Source organism: Nomascus leucogenys, chromosome 16 (genome assembly GCF_006542625.1).
Source record: "Nomascus leucogenys isolate Asia chromosome 16, Asia_NLE_v1, whole genome shotgun sequence".
Classification (NCBI taxonomy): Eukaryota; Metazoa; Chordata; class Mammalia; order Primates; family Hylobatidae; genus Nomascus; species Nomascus leucogenys.
The window spans coordinates 74714784-74735908 of NC_044396.1; positions in this window are offsets into that span (position 1 = coordinate 74714784).

A 21125-nucleotide genomic window follows, 5' to 3' on the forward strand; every position below is an offset into this window, starting at 1 on the left:
GCTTCCTTCCTTGGCTGGTAAGATGGCTGTCCTCTCCCTGTGTCTATCCCCGGACTGCTGCAGGGATAGAGAAGGCAGGGGTGATGATAAGGCTTGTGATGGTGGTGGTGGGTCCTGTGGTGCTGGTGAGGTTCCTAATGGGAAGAATTGGGGAAATAGGGGAAGGCTGATAAGAAAATAATATTCAGACATGGACAGTAACAGAGGAAAGACCATCTGAAGACACAGGGAGAGGACGGCCATCTACAAATCAAGGAAAGATGCCTCAGGAGAAACCAACACTGCCAACACTTTGATCTCTAGCCTCCAGCATTGTGAGAAAATTAATTTCTGTTGCTTAAGTCACCGATTCTATGGTACTTTGTTATGGCAGCCTCAGTAGATGAATACAGGGTCGCATTCATATTCCTTAAATCTTACCAGTTTATTCTAACGTTCAGCTTCAAGAATGATTGCCCTATAAGGTAAACCTACACTGCCCAGCCCCCATTCAAGACTCTGGCCACATTCCACCTGTCTAACCAGAGACCCCACTTTCCCATAAAGTTTCCCAACTGCAGTGGGACGCTTCAACCCATGACTCTTTTTTTGTTTGTTTGTTTGTTGAGATGGGGTCTCGCTCTGTCGCCCAGACTGGAGTGCAGTGGCACAATCTCAGCTCACTGCAAGCTCCGCTTCCTGGGTTCAAGTGATTCTCCTGCCTCAGCCTCCTGAGTAGTTGGGATTACAGGCAAGTGCCACCACACCTGGCTAATTTTTGTATTTTTAGTAAAGACAGGGTTTCACCATGTTGGTTAGGCTGGTCTCAGACTCCTGACCTTGTGAGCCTCCCACCTCAGCTTCCCAAAGTGCTGGGATGACAGGCGTGAGCCACTGCATCCAGCCTGCATGACCCTTAAGAATGCAATGCTGGTTCCTGACACAACTCACTCATTTGTCCCTCCTGACTTTTCTCACTCCCAAAGTCTACTTTGCCCTTCCACCAAACCAAATGCAATGCAAACCTTTTTCAAGCATTTACTAGGCAAGGTGTTTTGATGTCTCACCAAGTAACATAGTTTTAAAGAAGGGACTGTCAAGACCATTTACTGTTGATCAGGGAAGGGAACAGTTGTGGGGAGGTGAATTTTAGCTTCCCACCCCAGCCTTCAAGTTATTCCAACCAGGAACTTATCTAAACCACCTACTAAAAGCTTGGCTCTATGTTTTCAGAGAGCTAGTGTAGGAATTTCCATGTTAAGGAGGGAGAAGGTTCTTTCTATGGTCCTCTGTTTGGGGGAAGCACCATGAAGGAGTTGGTGAATCAAACTGGCAATCTTTTTTTTAATTATTATTCTTTAGAGACAAGGTCTTGCTCTGTCACCCAGGCTACAGTGCAATCATAGCTCACTATAACCTTGAACACTTGGACTCACGAAATCCTCCCACCTCCACCTCCTGAGTAGCTAGGACTACAGGCACACACCACCACACTTCGCTATTTTTTTTTTTGTTTATTGTAAAGATGGAGATCTCACCCTGTTGTTGCCCAGGCTGCTCTTGAACTCCTAGCCTCAAGCAATCCTCCCACCTCAGCCTCCCAAAACACTGGAATTAAAGGTGTGAGCCACCAGGCCCAAACCTGGCAATCTTTAAGCTGTGTTCTCAGTTTCCATGGACAATTTTCTTTGCCACTGATTGTCCTGCTAGTCTATGAAATAATGCTAATAAAAAAATATGTTCCTTAGTGATTAAGAGCACAGATTCTGGACTTAGAAGAGCCTGGTTCAAATCTCAGCGCTTTGACCTCCTCACTATCCAAAAGAGTATTCTAAACTTGGGAAAGTGCAGAAGAGATTATTGAGTGATCTGCCAGTGCAGAGCTGGGCTTTCTACTGACTAGTCAATTTTCATCTCCATAACGGTAGAGGTTTACTTGTAAATTTTGGTCCCGCAAAGAAGCAAATAATTTAACTCTGGTAGAAGAATTAGCTCCAAGGTTTATAGTTGATAGCCCTGTTGGACATTAACTAGCTTTCTATCTCACTCAGTAATCTTTTGGTATTAAATTCCTACTGCCGATATAACAATGTAACACATTTTAGGGTGTAAAAATCATGTAAATTTATTATCTTACAGTACTAGATGTCAGAAGTTCAAAATCAGTTTCACTGGGCTAAAATCAAGGTGTAAGCAGAGCCCTTTTCTTCTGGAGGCTCTAGAAAAGGATTTGTTTTCTTGTCTTTTCCAGCTTCTAGGGATAACCTATATTCCTTGGCTTATGGTCTCTTCCTCCATCTTCAAAGCACATCATTCCAACCTCCGCTTTGGTTCTTATATCTTCTCTCTCAGCTGACACCCCTGTCTCCCTCTTATAAGAATGCATATGATTACACTGGACCTACCCAGATAATCCAGAATAATCTCCCCATCTCAAAACCCATAATTTAATCACATCTGTAAAGTCCTTTCTACTTATAAAGTAACATAAGTAACATATTCAGAAATTCCAGGGATCAGGATAGATTTTTTTTTCAGAGGGAACATTATTTAGCCTATCATACTTGCCTTATTTTTTTTGTTGTTAAATTGCCTGTATATATCTAAATTCTCTAATGCTCTTTGAATAAGTTTAAACTTCTTATTGTTTCTCTCATTGATTATTGAGTTAAATAAAATCTTTTACATGGTATAATTTTATATTTTCCTGAGAATTGTGATTTACATTTTTGAAAATTACACTTAACATAGCTCTGTTGTGGCCCTAAGCAAGTTGCTTACTTAATCTCTCTAAGTTTCAGTTTACATATCTGTAAATGAGGATGTTAACAATAATAATACTTAACTTTGGGGGCTGTCATTGTTAGAAACAAGTGAGACAATGCATGTAAAGAAATCAGCCCAGTGCCTTGTGCATTTGAAGCCCTCAAAAAATGTTAGATGGTGATCCTGCTGCTGATAATGGTGGTGATGCTGCTGATGATGCTGATGTTACTGATGATGATGAGGGTGGTGATGCTGATGATGCTGATGCCGATGATGCTGATTATGGTGACAATGATGCTGATGCTGATGATGATGCTGATGAGAACAAGTGCTCTGGCCCTCAGTGCCTTAACATCCCTAAAATGAAAATATTGTGTTCAGTGCTCTCTATTTTCCTTTGTAGCTCTTTCTAGCTTTATGATCAAGGCCATCAAACATCAGGTACTTTTATTCAGTTTGCTAGACGAAAAAGGCAATGCAACCCCAACCAGAGCACTTGTCTTGGCAAAGGGGTGCTTGCTAGTTTGGGGTCTTGTTGGCCCAACTGGACTTTTTTGTGGCACACACAAACCAAACAAACTCTACAGGGAGGCCCTGACTATGATTTTTAAACAAACTGATGACAGGGACGATCACTCCACACTGTTCTCTAGACCAAAGCAGAGTGATATAACAATAATCTGAAAAGAAAGGCAAAACTTGCCTTTGCATTGATTTCATGCCAAAACATGGCTAATTGCATCAGGCAATTGCTAGGAAACTTATTAGCATCAACAATCATATTCTTACACACATATACACACATGCACAGAAAACCTAATTCTGCCCAGAACAAATGGACAGTCATCATTTAACAGCCTAACTAGACAACAGTTCCTCCATGGCATACAGTGATGGATGAAGCTCTCCATGCAAATGTTGCAACCTGCAGATATAGAAGCACTTACCACACAATTACTTGAACTCAGGGTCATATTTACACTGTAAATATGTAAATGTTCTATGTAAATATTTATTCTCACTCTATTTAAAAAAGAAAGGAGAAGACAATGAGGCTTAAGATGACCAAAGCAGACTTGCTATTCAAAACACATTCTGAATCAACAGCATCTGAATCACCTGGGAGCTTGTCAGAACTGCAGAATCTCAGGCCCCACCCCAGCCCTGCTAAACCATCATCTGCCTATAGCAAAATCCCTAGGTGATTCAAATGCACATTGAAGTGTGAGGAGCATTGCACTAAGAACTTCTGAATAAGAGCAGTGGGTAGTAATATCATTTGGAATAGCTGTTCATTTGGAAAAATCACACCATTGCAGCAAACCATAAGGAATATCAGAAAAGGGAAGTCACTGAATGGTTCTTTCAACAAACATTTATTGAGGGCCTATTATGTGCCAGATAGTATTCTAGATGCTGGGGTTACAGCAATAAGAACGAAAATGAAAGACCCCTCCCCTTGAGGATCAAATGAATAAATAAAACAGAGTATATAGAGTGTCAGATGTTGGAAGCTCCTATGAAGAAAAATGAAATAGGACAGGGAGGAGGGAAATTTTGCAATTTTAAATAATATAGTTAGGAGGTGATATTGATACAGAGACTCAAAGGAAGTGAAGAGACAAGCTATGTGGATATTTCTTGGAACAGCATGACAGGTAAAGGGAACAGCAAAATCAAAGCCCTGAGGAGGAGAAATTATAGCATGTCTATGTTGAGGAGAAGGATCCATTGAGGATTGCTTGAAGGAGAAGACAGAATTGCCAGTGATGTTCTTGACAGGTGGAAAAGGATGAGATGTAGCACACAAGAGGAGAGACCAGCCCAGAAAAGGAGCATGGAGAGTTTGACCATTATCATGTGAGAGAAAGCAAAGCCTATTGTGTCCAAATGTGAGTAAGCTGATGGATAAAGTGGTGGGAGCACCTGGAAGTCTCCTCTATTGTTTGAGATTTTTCCCTGAAATAGGAATCCATTGAGGGAGAGGAGAGGAAGGTTATTAAAAGTACAGGAAGAGAAGATAAGGTTTAAAATAGCTGTCTAAAAGAGGGAACAACTATCAAAATGTGTGCTTGTTGGGCAGCCTTGAGTCCACCTTTGTGATATGTCAGCATCCCTTTGTTTTTCTCCAGCCATGTTCACTTTCAAGTCTGGAGATGGGGAAAGAGAGGAGAGTTGGATTTAACAAGGGTTGAGGTTTTGCCAGGCACCTACAATGAAGTAAGATGGGGGAAAATGTGTTGAGGCTGCATGCAAGGAAGTCATTTATAATGAAAGATCATGGAATTAGGGCTAGATTTTAAAAAGACATGAGGGCTCAAACAAAATAGGGGACGATGAATACATAACAGGATCATTGGATGGCAGGTCCCAGTAAAGTCAAGCAAACATCGAGGTCAGGGAACTGGAAGAATTAAACTGGAAAGTTAGAAGATGACAGAGAATGGGATTCTTGAAACTGGGATTGTGAAGGTGATACAATTAGCCGTCATTCCATGATCCAGGCTGCACAATTCATTATGGCAGCCACTAGCCACCTGAGGCTATTTAAAATTTATTAAAATTAAAGAAAGTTAAAACTCCAGTTCTCAACTGAACTAGCCTCATTTTGGGTATTCAATGGCTCCATGTGGCTAGTGGCTACTCTATTGGACAGCGGAAGTAAAGGCCATCTCCATTGTCACAGAAGGTTCTGCTGGGCAGTGCTATTCTAGGGTTTAACTATGGGGATTCATTGCTGAGGTAAGGTGATGGGTGAGGTCATCAGAGGGCCCTGGATTATCTATACAGATATGGAAATCATCAAAAATTGGAACAGCAACAATTTTGGAAAGAGTGCCAGTGGTGCAGGAGCTAAAATCTTCAAGGTGTCAGGAGAGTGAGGTCAGCAGACAATTACTACTGGGATGATTTAAAACTTCATTTTTAGTGAGAATAGGGGTCATGAGAGAGCATGTCTAGGCCTATTAGTCGATCAGGATAGTAGGTCAGGGCTACAGGGAAAATGATGTCCCCATCATTTTGATGATGATGAAAGAGAGTGAAGAGGACATTCGAAGATGGTTGAGGAAAGAAGAGATTTTGCTCATGGCTAACCACGTGTCCCAGAGTGACAGTGGAAGGGTTTGAGGAGACAGGGAACAGTGAGCAATCAGTTCATGGAAGGGGCTGTGCAGAGCTGCATGGGAAGGCGATCCAGGAGATGAGCAGTCCTAAGAAGCAGCGCTTTGTGTATAAGCTGCGGTAAACAGCAATAAAGGGCACAAGGAGATGGATCCTCACAGCCCCAAAGCATGAACTAGGGAAGCTGTGAGTGTTCAAGGAGAAACAAGGCTCTTGCCAGGAGCACAAAGAATTCTAGAACACCCTCTTCATTTCTGTTCAAGGTAGAATGGAGGCTAGAAAATGACCCAGAGCTCTGGATATCGTGGCTGCCGGCAGGGGAGGATAGAGGCCTGGGAGGGGTGATGTTCCCCAGAGAACATGGAGCTCCCTCTTGACTCCTTAAACCTGCCCCAGACTAGAAATGTCTTTGTGTTGGAGTTTTCCTGGAGAAGGGGTTGCTGTAAGCCAAAAGGCAACCTTCCAAGTCCCTGCACTGGAGACCTACACGAGCTCAAAGCCTGACTCTGATATGCACTTCTCTAAGTCTCCATGCCCAGATCCTCAGGCTTTCCATGTTCTGTCACCTCTACCTAGAAGTCTCCTCTCCCTTTTCCGAGCCAAGGGAACAGTCACAGTCTGCTACTTGAAGATATTCTCTTCAAACATTCAAACAACTGATTTTGTTCATGCATTCATTCATTTGTTCAATGAATACTAATTGAATACCAAATACTAGTTATCAGTATTTATTAATACTCAAGAAATACTGATAACTAGTATTAAGAAAACAAATTTCATAAACTAGGGCTCAAAAACAAGTTCTACCACTTATCATTTACATGAGGTCCTTAGATGTTTCTTTAACCTCTCTGAGGCTGTTTTCTCTCCTGCAAAATTTAGACATAAAACCTTCCTTATAGGGCTAAGGGAGAAGTAAGTACAATCATCAAACTAATTCATGAAAGTACTTAGTGCAATGCCTGGCACAGATAAGAATTCATTAAGTGTTTGTCATTATTAGTCATAAATGTTTTGCCAGTGCTGCACTAAGTGCCAAGGATGCAAAGACTCATATTCTAGCTTAGGAGATAGGATCAAAACCAATAAATTTTCATTATAATGTGATTTGTTAAGAGCCACTCAAAAGAGATATATACAAACATTATTGGAGTGTCATGAAGTGAAGGATTCCCAGGAGTGATACCTGGAAAGGTCTTCCAATGACTAGGAGTCTTAATCAGCTTGGGTTGCTATCACAGAATACCATCGACTGAGTGGCTTATAAGCAACAGATATTTATTTCTCACAATTCTGGAGGCTGTAAAATCCAAGTTCAAGGCACCAGCAGAATCAGTATCTGGTAAGGACCCACTTCTTCGTTCTTAGATGGCCATCTTCTCATTGTGTCCTCACGTGGCAGAAGGGATGAGGGAGCTCTCAGTTCCTTTTATAAGAACATTAGTCCCATTCATGAGAGCCCTGCCCTTGTGACCTAATCACCCCCAAAGGCCCCACTTTGGGGGTTAGGACTTCAGCATATGAATTTTGGAAAACACAAGCATTCAGTCTACAGCAGAGTCATTCTCCAGATGGAGAAGGGGAAAGCATCCCAGGTTGAAAGAAGAGTATGGTGCCTTGAAAGGGCCTGGTGTGTCCACAAACCTGTGAGAAGCCATGGAGTGGAGAGTGCATAGAACAGAATAACAGGAGGTGAAGCTTGAGAAGCAAAGGGTCCCTTATAGTGCAGGGTACATTTGTTTTCCCAGCCCTTCTGACTTGATCTTGTGAGCAATGGCAGTTTTTAAGCAGAAGAGCACCATGATCAGGATATTGGCATTAGAGTGGAAGACAGGTCGGGGGAGGAATGAGACTGGAGGCAGGGAGACTTTTAAGAGGCTGCTGAAATAATGCAGGTGAGACATGGTAAGAACCTGGACGAGGGCATTGGCAGAAGAACTGGAAAACCATGGATAGGAGAGACAGTTCTGAAGTAAAACCCACAGGACTCAGGGATGTGTTGGGCTGGATGCAGGGACGGGAAGTTAAGGGAGTCATTCACCACCAGCCCATGAACTCACATAGTTGCAGGTTGCTGAGACACAACTTCAAAATGTCTTAGTGAGTGAGAGCCCCAAGTCCAAGGAAGCTTGAAAGTTACTTGGAATATATCTTGACTCCCTACTGAACACTTGAGCATTTCCTGACAATCATGTAATGATTAAGCAAATAGTCATTCCTTGTTCTCAGAAAAGACTGTAAGACTATGTATCTCTAATGCAAATATAACATTATATTGTTATAATATTAACCATTATGCAATTTGCATGCTGCAAGAAATATAAAGCAAAGAGTATGATGAGACTTAGCCGAAGAAAAGGTCTACTTCATGGAGGAGCTTATCCTTGCACAAAGCCTTAAAGGATGAGCAAATTTTTGATGTATAAAAATGGGCACTCCAAAATGAGGGAGAGCTGCCTGAGCTGAGACAGGTGAGCAGGAAAGCATTTCTCAGGTGGGTTCTGAAAGCCCCTCATCTTGTAAGATGCTCCAGGATGAAAGGATCCATGATCAAATAAACCTGGGGTAACAACCCGCTATGCAGCCCCTCCCTTGAAGCATCGCAATACTTTTGACATATTAAAGATCTTTAGAAGTCCTGTAATTAAAAGTAATTTGCCTAGTGACAAAAAGCAAATCATTGGTTGCCTGGGGCTGGAGGTGGGAATAGGAGGATTGGTGGCAAAGGGTCACAAGGAAACACTCTAGGTAATGGCCATATTCTATATGATAATTGTGATGGTAGGTTACAAGGGTATATACATATGCCAAAACCCATCAAACTGTACACATAAGATATGTACATTATGCCTCATTTAACTTGATTAAAAATAAAAATAATTTGTTTTTTATTTGACTTTGGATAGCTTTTTTTATTTTTCTCATTAGCATTTCCTCAAAAGGCCTATCTGTTGAAACAGCATCTGGAGAAACACCACTGCTTTAGTTTCCTGTTGCTGCTGTAACATATGATCACAAACTTAGTGGCTTAAAGCAACACATATTTATTATCTTACAGCTCTGGAGGTCAGAAATCTGCAATGGGTCTCACTGTGCTAAAATCAAATGTCAAAAGAGCAGTGTTCTTTCTGTAGGGGATAACCTGTTTCCTTGCCTTTTCCATCTTTCAGAGGCCACCTGCACTTCTTGGCTCACGGCCTCTTCCTCCATATTCTAAGTCTGCCATCACATCACTCCAACTTTTACTCCCATCCCCAATCTTCCTTTTTTTTCCTTTTCTGAGATAGAGTCTTGCTCCCTGCCCAGGCTGGAGTACAGTAGCATGATCTCAGCTCACTGCAACCTCCACCTCCTGGGTTCAAGTGATTCTCATGCCTCAGCCTTCAGAGTAGGCATTCTTGTGCCTCAGCCTCCAGATCCCATGCCTGGGATCACAGACGTGTGCCACTATGCCCAGCTAATTTTTTGTTGTTGTTGTATTTTTGGCAGAGACAGGGTTTCACCATGTTGGCCAGGCTTGTCTCAAACTCCTGACCTCAAGTGATCTGCCCACCTCAGCCTCCCAAAGTGTTGGGATTACAGGCTTGAGCCACTGCACCTGGCCCCATTCTCCTTTTCTGACTCTGACTCTTCTACTTCCCTCTTTTACTTATAAGGACACTTATGATTTCACTAGGCCCACTCAGAAAATCCAGGACAATCTCCTCATCTCAAGATCCTTAGCTTAATCCCATCTGCAAAGTCCTTTTTTCTGTGTAAGGTAACACTCACAGGTTCCAAGAATTAGGATGTGGCCATCTTTGAGGCCCATTACTCTGCTTATTACAACTATTTTTTAGTATAAAGTATGAGAAATGAATATTAAGCCTGGAAATGAAGACTGAGGCCATATCAAGATAAATAACCTGGACTTTTCCAGTTAAACAGGCAGAATTTATTTACTTTTGAACTGGTACATTCACATGTCTTAACATTTGAAAGCTGTCATAAGGTATTAAGTAGAAATTTTCCCCTGTTCTCCAGACCTCCAGTTTCCCTCTCTGGAGCCAACAAATGTTACTTACCACTGTTTAATGTATTACTTCAGACGTTATTCATATCTATATATTTTTACTTTTTTACACAAACGGTAGCATAGTATTAAAAAAAATTTGTAACTTTCTATTTTGGCCTCAACAATATAAACTTGTAGATCACCCCACAGCAGAACTAAAAGACCTTCTTTATTCATCTCTGTGGATACACAGCATTTGATTTTATAGACCACTGGTTCTCAACATGGTTGTTCATTAGAATGACATGGGAGAATCTTGGAAAATCCCCAGGAGATCCAGTTATCTATTTTTCTGTAATAAACCACCCCAAAACTTAGAAGCATAAAACCATAATCATTTTATTATGCTTGCAATTTCTGGAGTCAATAATTTGGTCAGGGTATAGTAGGGACAAATTGTCTCTGCTCCACAGTGACTGAGGCCCTCAGCTATGGTGGTTGAGATGGCAGGAATGGCTCAGTTACAGCTATATATATGGGGCCCTGGTTCTACAGCAGCTGAAGTCCTTGGTGACTCTCTATATCATGTCGGCTGTGGGTGCAATGTCCAAGAACGCTTCTGATATGGTTTGGCTGCGTCCCCATCCAAATCTCAACTTGAACTGTATCTCCCAGAGTTCCTACGTGTTGTGGGGGGGACCCAGGAAGAGATACTTGAATCATGGGGGCCAGTCTTTCTCATGCTGTTCTAATGACAGTTAGTAAGTCTCATGAGATCTGATGGGTTTATCAGGAGTTTCTGCTTTTGCTTCTTCCGCATTTTGTCTTGCCACCACCATGTAAGAAATGCCTTTCATCTCCCGACATGATTCCAAGGCTTCTCCAGTCACGTGGAAATGTAAGTCCAATTAAACCATTTTTCCTTTCCAGTCTTGGGTATGTCTTTATCAGTAGCATGAAAATAGACTACTACAGTAAATTGGTACCAGTAGAATGGGGTGTTGCTGAAAAGATACCCAAAAATGTGGAAGTGACTTTGGAACTGGGTAACAGGCAAAGTTTGGAACAGTTTGGAAGGCTCAGAAGGAGACAGGAAAATGTGGGAAAGTTTGGAACCTCCTAGAGACTTGTTGAATGGCTTTGCCCAAAATGCTAATGGCGATATGGACAATAAGGTCCAGGCCAAAGTGGTCTCAGATGGACATAAAAAACTAGTTGGGAACTGGAGTAAAGGTAACTCTTGCTATGTTTTAGCAAAGAGACTGATGGCATTTTGCCTCTGCCCTAGAGATTTGTGGAACTTTGAAAGATAATTTAGGGTATCTGGTGGAAGAAATTTCTTTTTCTTTCTTTTTTTTTTTTTTTTTTTTTGAGATGGACTTTTGCTCTTGTTGCCCAGGCTGTAGTGCAATGGCACAATCTAGGCTCACCTCTAGAGTTCAAGTGATTCTTCTGCCTCAGCCTCCCAAGTAGCTGAGATTACAGGTATGCACCACCAAGCCCAGCTAATTTTGTATTTTTAGTACAGATGGGGTTTCTCCATGTTGGTCAGGCTGGTCTCAAACTCCCGACCTCAGGTGATCCACCCGCCTCGGCCTCCCAAAGTGCTGGGATCACAGGCATGAACCACCGTGCCCAGTCAGGCAGAAGAAATTTCTAAGCAGCAAAGCATTCAAGAGGTGACTTGGGTTCTGTTAAAGGCATTCTGTTTTATAAGGAAAGCAGAACATAAAAGTTTGGAAAATTTGCAGCCTGACTATGCGATAAAAAAGAAAAACCCATTTTCTGGAGAGAAATTCAAGCCAGCTGCAGAAATTTGCTAAGTAGCAAGGAGCCTAATGTTAATCCCCAAGACCATGGGGAAATGTCTTCAGGCCATGTCAGAGACCTTCATGGCAGCCCCTCCCATCACAGAGGACTCCTCCTCCCAGAGGCCCAGGAGGAAAAAGTGCTTTCACGAGCCGGGCCCAGGGTCCCAGTGCTGTGTGCAGCCTAGAGACCTGTGTCCCAGCCGCTCCATCCATGGCTGAAAGGAGCCAGCATAGAACTCAGGCTGCGGCTTCAGAGGGTGGAAGCCCCTAGCCTTGGCAGCTTCCACGTGGTGTTGAGACTGTGGGTGCACAAAAGTAGAGAACTGAGGTTTAGGAACCTCTGCCTAGATTTCAGAGGATGTATGGAAATGCCTGGATGCCCAAGCAAAAGTTTGCTGCAGGGATGGGGCCCTCATGGATAGCCTCTGCTAGGGCAGTGCAGAAGGGAAACGGGGGGTTGGAGCCCCCACACAGAGTCCCTACTGGGGCACTGCCTAATGGAGCTGTGAGAAGACGGCCACCATCCTCCAGACCCCAGAATGGTAGATCCACTGACAGTTTGCACTGTATGCCTGGAAAAGCCACAGATACTAAATGCCAGCCCGTGAAAGCAGCCGGGAGTGAGGCTGTACCCTGCAAGGCCACAGGGGCAGAGCTGCCCAAGACCATGGGAACCAGCCTCTTGCATCAGTGTGATCTGGATGTGAGACCTGGAGTCAAAGGAGATCATTTTGGAGCCTTAAAATGTGACTGCCCCACTGGATTTTGGACTTGCATGGGCCCTGTAACCCCTTTGTTATGGCCAATTTCTCCCATTTGGAATGGCTGCATTTACCCAATACCTGTACCCCCATTGTATCTAGGAAGTAACTAGCTTGATTTTGATATTACAGGCTCATAGGAAGAAGGGACTTGCCTTGTCTCAGATGAGATTTTGGACTGTGGACTTTTGGGTTAATGCTCAAATGAATTAAGACTTTGGGGGGCTGTTGGGAAGGCAGGATTGGTTTTGAAATGTGAGGACATGAGATTTGGAGGGGCCACAGCAGAATGATATGGTTTGGCTGTGTCCCCATCCAAATCTCAACTTTAATTGTATCTCCCAGAATTCCCAGGTGTTGTGGAAGGGACCCAGGGGTAGGTAATTGAATCATGGGGGCCAGTCTTTCCCGTGCTATTCTGGTGATAGTTAAGAAGCCTCACAAGATCTGATGGGTTTATCAGGGGTTTCTGCTTTTGCTTCTTCCTCATTTTCTCTTGCTGCCATCATGTAAGAAGTGCCTTTCACCTCCTGCCATGATTCTGAGGCCTCCCCAGTCATATGGAACTGTAAGTCCTATGAAACCGTTTTTACTTCCCAGTCTTGGGTATGTCTTTATCAGCAGCATGTAAACAGACTAATACAGCTTCCTTACTCACTTGCCTGCTGCCTGGACCACTGGGCTATGTGAGCTGTAACAGCTGGGGATAGATGGGTCTCTCTTTTCTCTTTATCTCTCTCTGTCTCTCTCTCTCTCTGTCTCTCTCTCTCTGCGTCTCTGTGTGTGTGTGTGTTTCTCTGTGTGTGTGTGTGTGTGTGTGTGTTTGTGTGTGTGTGTGTCTCCCTCTCCCTCGGCAGCTAACTTGGGCTTCCTCACAGCATGGTGGTCTCAGGGTAGTTGAATTTATTACATAGCAGCTGACTCACCCCAGAGCTAAAGTTTCGAGAGGCCAGTGCAGAAGCTACAAAGCTTCTTATGCCTTAGCCTTGGAGGTCCCAGACCATCTCTTCAACCACATTCTGTTAGTCAAGCAAATCCCTAAACAAGCCCAGATTCGAGGGAAAGGAAATTAGACTACACTTCTGAATAGGAGGAAAATCTGTAATCATCTTAATGTACCACACCCAGGTGACCTGAATGTGCAGCCAGGCTTGAAAACCACAGTTATAGATCCACCATAACTTATTGTCCATCAAGACACCATTGATGGATATGCAGGCTGCTTCAGATTTTTTGCTATTGTAAGCAACACAGCACTCAACAAGTACTCCAATCATCACTTCACACATGAGCAAGTAGGTCTGGAGGGTACATTGGGAGGAGTGAAATTGGTGGATTAAAGACTTGGTACTGGAAGTTTCTGAGCTGTAAAGTGGCACAATCAGGGCTGAACTTTAGGAATTCCAATCTGTCTGCACCACCCAGGGCTGAGCAGTGGGACGGGGTGGCTGCTGGCAGACAGACCAGGCTTCATGTTATCAGACTAGTTGGGATAGAGATCATAAAGTGGAAGCACAGATAGGAAGGAGCAGATGGAAGGGATCGTCAAAATGCAGTCATCCTCATTAGCAAGTGGTGGAAGACAGAAGTTAATTTGGTGATGAACTTGATGATACTGATATGTATCATGACCACTGCAGTGGTCATGACAGGTTTCTTGGAAGAGGTGAGACTGGAGATGGAGCATTCAGGATGAGGAGAATTTTAATAGCAAGAAAAAAGGAAGACAGCCTTTTCATTGGCATTTCATTTGGTGCTGTTGGAAGATATGGAGAAAGCTCTGTTTTGAGATACATTATCCAACTCAAGCACATCGGGTTTGGCCAGTGCCTGTCACACAGCAAGTGCTCAAAAACAGGATGCCCTATTCCTATGAATAGCAAGTAATTCCTATTAAAATTCCTTAATATATTAGAAGACGATTTTTGGTGACAATTATGATTGCTCTCGTTGTTTCTAAACAGATGCATGTGCCATGGGAAAAGCTTTGGCTGGGCCGTAGACTTGTCACCCATTGGCCCAATCTGGAGCAGATGGTGGTTTCTCCTGCATAATGTCCTACAGCCACCATTGGTCTCTCTCCCTTACATGGGAACATTAGAGGGAATTGATGCTGGCTGGACAGAGACATCCCTAGAATTCCATTCTTGACCTACTATCACCCTTCCAGCCCTAGTACTTATCTCCATGTCACCCCAAAGCTGAGAACAGGAGCTGATTTTCTTTGGGAATGCATTAACAGAAGAGTCTTCAGAGCAAGTATCGAATGAGTCCTACTGTATTCTGGGCTGGAAAGACCTTAACTAATAAATTGTTTCCATTCTAGGTGATATAAAATAACAACAAAAAAACCTAATATCTGGATAGTACATTGTGATATAGCTAATCCTACTCAACTTTTGGGTGTCAGTTAAAAGTCACTTCCTCCAGGAAGTCCTCCCTGACAACCCTGAGACTGTTCACATGCCCCAGTATGCACTTTCTCACACACTGGAGCTCCCTTGCCATAGCAATTAACACACTATTGTTATTTTTGCTTAATGTGTCCACCTCTGCAGTGGAGAAACTCTAAGGTAACCCCCAGTAATTTGTGTCCCCTATTCTTTGTGCCTTGATATATTCCCCCCCAGAGGGTGGAGAGGACCTGTGTCTTGATTCTAACCAATAAGGTGATGGAATGTCATCCCCAGTATTATGATATGTTAGACTCCATTTCAGGAGACTGGAGCAAGAGACCCTCCTTGCTGGCTGATTGAAGTAAGTGGTCAGGTTGGAGAAGCCCATGTGGCAAGGAAGTGCAGGAGGCCTCTTTGTTTCTGTGGGTGGTCTCCAGGACCTGAGGGTGGAATCCAGCCAACAGCTATCCAGAAGCTGGGACCTACAGACATACTATGGTAGGAAAGTCAATTCTGCTAACAGCCTAAATGAACATGGAAGCAGACTTTTTCCCCAGGCAAGCTTCTAGTTGAGAACTCAGCTCAATGACACCCTGACTACAACCCTATAAGATCCTGAACAGAGAAGCCAGCTAAGCCAGACCCAGGCTCCTGCCTCACAGAAACTGTGAGACAATAGAGTGTGTTGTTTTAAGCCTCTAAGTTTGTGGTCATTTGTGATGCAGCAACAGAAAACTAACACATTCCCCCACTAGATGCATGCTCTCTGAGGGTGAGACCACATCCACATTACCCCTCACTGTACTCCCAGCAGGTCACACCTTGCCTGGCACATAGTAGGTACTCAAGAAATATTTTCTGGATGAATGATTGAATGAATGAAGCTGCATCAGTCTTACAATATTTACAATCACTCCATAAGGAGGATTATTTTAATTCAGGTTTTACTAAGACTGAGAAAAAATAAGCGACACATCCAAGAATATCCAAGATTTACATAGAAAGAGAAGAGGTGGGACCTAAACTAGCATCTCCTGGGACCAAATCCCAAGTTCATTCATTAAAATCACAGCTATAAGAACAGTGTTGGCTTTCCACCTTGACAGAGCCAATAGAAGCCTACACAAATAATTGTACCTCACTCATACCCAGAACAGACATCACTAATCAATCACAATACTCTTTTAGGTGAAGTTCATCTTCTAAACCAAACCTTCTCAACTCAGGATTTCAGTAGCCACAGCAATTGACCACATCTGGCCAAGGAGAGGAAACCTACTCGTCATCCAAATGCTAACCTGCTAGTTAGAATCTATACCTCCATGTAACTGAATGTAGAATCCATTCCCAGCAATGTCTGGGAAAACTATGAAAGAAACAAGAGTCTGAGTATAGAAAGGAGTAGGATTTGGGAGAAGAAAAGTCAAGAAAAGAGGTTGGGGTAGGGAAAAACAAAACAAGAAACAGTGTTTCTAGAACCTTCTCTGCAGAGGAAAGCCTCTCACCGTTTTCAGGCAGGAAATTCCACTAATGATGCATGCTACAGCTGGATTCTCTTGTGGCTGAATTCCCTGAGTCAGCTGATGAATTCTTCCTTGTACAGTAATTGGCTACAACAATTAGATTCCCTTTTTTATTATTCGTATTGCCGTGACATACCCCGACTTCTCTCTAAAAATCCAGCTGATGACCGCAACGAGAGTGCAATGGATTGAACATTTGCCATGAATGATATTTTCATTGTTTTGACAATTAATGTGTATGTTTGCCTGAGGGACTACAGTTATGATATATTAAATATTAATCTCCAGAAATAAAAGCCAACTGTTTGAACAAGAAGTACGTATGCTGCCACAAAAGTGATGGAGCCTAAAAGTAAAAACAGATTGAAAAGTGAGGAAAACAGTCAATGAATTAGTTGTTTGGTTTTTACTTTCTTTGTTAGTAAATTGATTAAATCCATTTTTCCCTAGGCATTGCATAGACCAGGGTTATCAAATACATTGTGCTGACAGTACCATCTATCTTGGCCATGGCAGGCATTACTAATTAATCACATCTTTCTTTTCTCCCTGAGCCCCAGCTTGGTCTTGGAAACCATCCCACTATGGAGCTCCAGGCAGCCAATACCAATCTATCATTTTGGATCTCAGGGCAGAACTCCTTGCCATCCAAGACTACAAACACCGCCCCAACTCAAAAGTTATCAAGCAGAAAGCAGTAAAGTTTTAGGATTAAGATGGGCACAGACACTGGACTCAGAGTGCCTGGATTTGAAGCCCACTTCTGCTATTTACCAGCCCTTCCATGCCTGTGTTGTCATCTGTAAAATGGGGATACTAATAGCACCTGCATCATAGAACTACAATGACGATTAAATGAATGAAAATACAAGTGTTGGAAGAGTAGCTGGCAAACATAAGCACTGATCTTTCTTATATTTGGATAGTTTGATTTCCTTCATTCTCTGTGCAAAATCTAGCTCTCCTACGAGGCTATAAGCTCTTCAAAAGCAAGTGCCGTGATTTTTCCTTCTTTGCATCTCCACCACTTAATACACAATAGGAGCTGAGTCTTTGTTTGTTAAATTGTTGAATCAGACTCTTCCAGCCAGACTGGCACACTCACTATCCCATCCCCTTTTATTGGAGATTTCTGCCTCCTTCCATCACTCTCTTCCATCACTTCCCACCTCCTCCATTCCTTTAAGGCTCCACGTTATCTCTTCCCTTCTTCCACTCTCCCCACCTCAATCCCATCCCACAAATATTCACCTGTTTCCTACCCATCCTTTAGAGCCTACCTGGCTGGAGTAGTCATTATTTCATTCACCAAATAGTTCCAGCTCTCTGCCTTCTAGGCACACAGCAGAATTTTACTTCCTGTTTTTCTCCCTATGGTCAGCTGAGGCCATAGGAAGAGTCTGACACATGAGTGGAGAATTTGGTTGCTGGTGTGAGGCCCTGCCAATCTCAAATCTCTCTTCTGTCACCAACAGTGCTCCCATCGGCAGCTGCCCCATCAGTTTGGTTTATAGTGATAATGAATTGAGTGATATGGTTTGGCTGTGTTCCCACCCAAATCTCAACTTGAATTGTATCCCTCAGAATTCCCTCGTGCTGTGGGAGGGAACTAGGAAGAGGTAATTGAATCATGGAGGCCAGTTTTTCCCCTGCTAATAGTGAATAAGTTTCACAAGATCTGACGGGGTTTATCAGGAGTTTCTGCTTTTGCTTCTTCCTTGTTTTCTCTTGCCACTGCCATGTAAGCAGTGCTTTTTGCCTCCCACCATGATTTTGAGGCCTCCCCAGCCATGTGGAACTGTAAGTCCAGTTAAGCCTCTTTTTCCTTCCCAGTCTTGAATATGTTTCAGCAGCGTGAAAGTGGACTAATACAGTAAATTGGTACCAGTAGAGTGGGGCGCTGCTGAAAAGATATCCGAAAATGTGGAAGCAACTTTGGGACTAGGTAAGAGGCAAAGGTCGGAACAGTTTGGAGGGCTCAGAAGAAACAGGAAAATGTGGGAAAGTTTCAAACCTCCTAGAGACTTGTTGAATGGCTTTGACCAAAATGCTGATAGTAATATGAACAATAATGTCCAGCTGAGGTGGTCTCAGATGGAAATGAGGAACTTGTTGGGAACTGGAGCAAAGGTGATTCTTGTTATGTTTTAGCCAAGAGACTGCTATTCTCGTGATAGTAAATTTCACAAGATCTGATAGGTTTATCAGGGGTTTCTGCTTTTGCTTCTTCCTCATTTTCTCTTGCTGCCGCCATGTTAGAGGAGTCTTTCATTTCCCAACATGATTCTGAGGCCACCCAGGCCATGCGGAACTATAAGTCCAATTAAACCAATGATAGACTGGATTAAGAAAATGTGGCACATATACACCATGGAATACTATGCAGCCATAAAAAATGATGAGTTCGTGTCCTTTGTAGGGACATGGATGAAACTGGAAAACATCATTCTCAGTAAACTATCGCAAGGACAAAAAACCAAACACCGCATGTTCTCACTCATAGGTGGGAATTGAACAATGAGAACTCATGGACACAGGAAGGGGAACATCACATTCCGGGGACTGTTGTGGGGTGGGGGGAGGGGGGAGGGACAGCATTAGGAGATATACCTAATGCTAAATGACGAGTTAATGGGTGCGGGAAATCAACATGGCACATGGATACATATGTAACAAACCTGCACATTGTGCACATGTACCCTAAAACCTAAAGTATAATAAAAAAAAAAAAAAACCTCTTTTTCCTTCTCAAGTCTCGAGTACGTCTTTACCAGCAGTGTGAAAATGGACTACTACAGTGGGGCAGAGCCGCTAGTACACCAATCATGGGCTAATCGCATGAATGAGAAATAAATCTTTGTTTCTTAAGCCACCAAAGTTTGTTGTTGTTGTTTTTCTGCACCATCATTTAATCTATCCTGATGGATACATTACCTGAAGTTCAGCATCCTCCTTTAAGCCCATTCCAGCTACCCTGACCCACAACAATTTCTTCCAAAGGGTAGTAAAAAAAAAATCTTAATTCACTTTTATCCCAGAACCTAACATAGAGTCTTGCACGTAGTTAGTGCTTATTAAACGACTGTTGTAGAAATGAGCAGCTGTTAAAGTCTAAGCCTCCAGTTTCCCACCTGTAAAACAGGAAAATCAATTTCTTGCATTCCATACTTTGCAGACCTATTGTGGGGGCTCAGCTGGAATTATGTGTAACAAAGTACTCTGTGAACTAGAAAATGATGGACATCTCAAACATTATTATTAGATGATAAACTACTGAGAAATATTCTCAGAATTCATTCGTCATGTACCTGGCACTATTCCAATTTGATAATGAATTGCCTCCACACACACAATTCTTGAACTCTGTTGTTGTTTTTAAACTCAGGAATGATGATAATAGCCAACCCCTATTGAATGGTCAATATACAGGCACTGGCCTGGGTGCTTCCCATGCCGTTATCACTTACAAGCCTCAGTCATAGTAAAAAGAAACGATTTAGATAGTTTGATTCCCTTGTTCTCTACAACAGTAACCCCTCAACATTGATTCTCTTTGTCCTCTACTACAGTAACTCCTCAACATTGTCAATAGGTTCTTGGAAACTGCGACTTTAAGCGAAACAGCAAAACAGCGTATAATGAAACCAATTTCATCATAGGCTAATTGATATAAACAAGAGTTATGTTCCTATGCCATATTTCTGGACACAGAAATCTCACCAAACTTATAAATAAAGACCCAAAACACTTGTAATATTAAACATTGTAATAAATGTGAGCTATACGGCCAGGAGCAGTGGCTTACACCTGCAATCCCAGCACTTTGGGAGGCTGAGGCTGGCAAATTGCTTGAGCCCAGGAGCTCAAGAGCAACCTGGGCAACATAGCAAAACCCCACCCCTACAAAAAAAAAAAAAGTATATATATATATATATATATATATATATATATATATATACAAAAAAAATTAGCTGGGCATGGTGGTGCACACCTAGAGTCCCAGCTACCCAGGAGGCTGAGATAAGAGGACCGCTTGAACCTGGGAGGCCACGGCTGTAGTGAGATATGATTGTGCCACTGCACTCCAGCCTGGGCGATGAAGAGACCCTGTCTCAACAACAACGACAACAAAATGTGAGCTATAGATATATTTAAGAAGCTTAATAAAAACAAGTAAGATAATTGTTTGGCCAATTGTTCCAGCTCAGAGTCACCAGTAGGCAGTTGAGGGCACAAGACAGGAACCAGGCCTGGACAGGGCACTATTGCCTCACAGTATACAGTCACACCCACACCCAAACCCACTCACACTGGGACCATGTAGACACACCAACTCACCTCATGTGCACATCTTTAGGATGTGGGAGGAAACCCTAGTACCTGGAGAAAACCCACATAGACATTGGGAAAATATGCAAATTCCACACAAACAGTGGCCCCAGCCAGGAATCGATTTTTTTTTTCCCATCAATGTTATAACAAAACAACGTTGAACAAATGAAACGAAGTTAGTGGAGAATCTGCTGTATGGGGCTATTTTACAGACAGCAAAACCAAGGTTTAAAAGTGCTAAATTGCCGGGCATGGTGGCTTATGCCTGTAATCCCAGCATTTTGGGAGGCCGAGGCAGGTGGATCACTTGAGGTCAGGAGTTCAAGAGCAACCTGGCCAACATGGTGAAATCCCGTCTCTACCAAAAACACAATAATTAGCTGGGCCTGGTAGTGTGCACCTGTAGTCCCAGCTACTCAGGAGGCTGAGGCAGGAGAATC